This window comes from Euphorbia lathyris, unplaced genomic scaffold (genome assembly GCF_963576675.1).
Source record: "Euphorbia lathyris unplaced genomic scaffold, ddEupLath1.1 SCAFFOLD_16, whole genome shotgun sequence".
Classification (NCBI taxonomy): Eukaryota; Viridiplantae; Streptophyta; class Magnoliopsida; order Malpighiales; family Euphorbiaceae; genus Euphorbia; species Euphorbia lathyris.
In genome coordinates, this window is record NW_027069449.1 from 22501 (window position 1) to 25000 (window position 2500).

Here is a 2500-nt window from a genome sequence, read left to right on the forward strand (position 1 = left end):
AAAAAAAAACAAAACAAAACAAAACAAAAATGAAATTGAAGACATAGATAATAAAATTGATTTGGAACAATTGGTAAACTGATTTATTCTGTTGGAAGAATATAATAATTATGATTTATTTCTAAATAATATAACTAATATAAATTTGAAGATACTATATTAAATATTAAAAAACAAAAATGAAATTGAAGACATAGATAATAAAATTGATTTCGAACAATTGGTAAACTGATTTATTCTGTTGGAAGAATATAAGAATTGTGATTTATTTCTAAAATAAATTTGAAAATACTATATTAAATACTAAAAAACTAAAATGAAATTGAAGACATGGATAATAAAATTGATTTGGGACAATTGGTAAACTGATTTTTTTTTTTTTTTTTTTTTTTTTTTTTTTTTAAAAAAAAAAAAAAAGCTCATGTTTGGTACAGAGCCATTTGGAGTAAAATTAGAGGTTTTGACTAGTCAAACATTGGTGTTTGGTGAAGCCCTGTTTTGAAAAGGCTACTGTTTTGTACAGAGCCTTTTGGAGTAAAATTAAGAGGTTTTGACTAGTCAAACCTCAAACATTGGTGTTTGGTGAAGAGTGGTTTGAAATACCCTATTTTGAAAAAGCTCATGTTTGGTACATAGCCTTTTGGAGTAAAATTAGAGGTTTGAGTGTCACATCCGTGTCCTTAATTTTAGTTATTATACCCTAATATTAGGTTATATTATAGTTATTTATTGATTAATGAGTTAATCGGGTATCATGGATATAGTTTGGAGGGTAATTTCATGCCTTTAGTATCAAATTAAAAGTTTAGAGCAAGTTTTAAAAGAAGCTACAGCTTAGAAGGATCCAAAGGAATATTTTCCCTTATTGGGAAGACAAAAAAACACAATTCAAGGATTCATTTTCGTGGTTATCCATGGCTGATGCATTCCCCAAACATTTCTCCATCATCTCCATTCAAACATTCAAAGTTACACAGTCTCAATGCTTCTTTGATATCTAGAGATCGAACCGTCCGATTGAGCCGATTTCTTTACAGTAGCTTCTAGACACCCTAATACACGCTGGGGTGGGTTTGCTTTTCATTTGGATCACTCTAGGATAAATTCGAGTTGGGCGGATTCTTGGCAATAAATTGAGTTCTTGTGTGTTGTTCTTCTTTTCTTTGCAAAACTAAGTAACTATCAACTACCCTTTGAGTTTTTATGTATAGATACGTATATAGAACTCTATATTTTTCAGAGCCATGAATTTTTGTTGATGTTTTTACCATGCATGCTATTGATTTGGGTTTTATGATACACTTTTAGTATAGATTTTAACTATGTTCAAGAATATAGATATATATGTCTTTGCATCCAAATTTTAAGCTATAATATACATATATGTATGCATTTATGAAATCTAGTATATTTCATTAATAGTTTTTGCAAGATATGATGTTTTTAATATATATAATTAAAGAAGTGTATATTAAGCCTTATTGAACTTAATTTATACACAAATGTATATACATGTATGTGTATATATATTGTTTCGGTTTTTCTTAAATTGTTTTGGTGAATTTGAGTATATTTGAATAATACTTGTATAAGAATTGATATTTTGAAAGATGGAACTTAGAAAGGTACTTGAGAAATTTTATGATGTTGATTTATGAGTTACATATATATATATATTTCTGATTTTAAGTTATATTATGAAATTATAATATTATTAGTATCCATCAAGAGTAATCCGGATAGGTGGCTTTAATGAAAGTCTGTATTTAGTGAGAAATACGGCATGTGTACACAGTTGAAAGAGTTCATTAGCTTTTATTATTATTATTATTATTATTACTATTTTTATTATTATTACTATTCCTCTTTTTTTTTTTTTTTTTTTTTTAAAAAAATCTCCTGTTTGGTACAGAGTCTTTTGGAGTAAAAGTAGATGTTTTGACTAGTCAAACCTCAAACATTGGTGTTTGGTGAAGAGGGGTTTGAAAGAGCCTATTAGCTTTTTCAAAAAGCTAATTTTGAAAAAACTCATTTTTTGGTAAAGAGTCTTTTCAATTAAAAGTAGAGTCTTGAGCCACTTTGGTGATGCGATGCTTGAAAGAGCTTATTAGAGCATCCACAATGAGTGCATTACATTTTTTTTTTTTTTTATTTTTGAAAAAGGTGGGATTTTGTTTTGTATCACCTTTTTTTTTTTTTTTTTTTTTTTTTATTATATATATATATATATGTAGGCCCTACTTGTCATAAAACTCTTGCACACTTCAAATAAAGTATTATTTCTATCCACCAAACAATTAATCCATATCGTATTTTTTTTTTCCATATTTTCTATTTATTTTTATATATTATTTTGTATTTTTCTTTTAATCCTTTTATTAAATAATTGTTTCTTTTTTAAAATTTAGATTTGTTTTTTATTTAAACCTTTTTAACGTAGCATACATATATTTCTTCTATTTATGACATGTTTCTACATGTACCCGTGTAGAAACTAAAA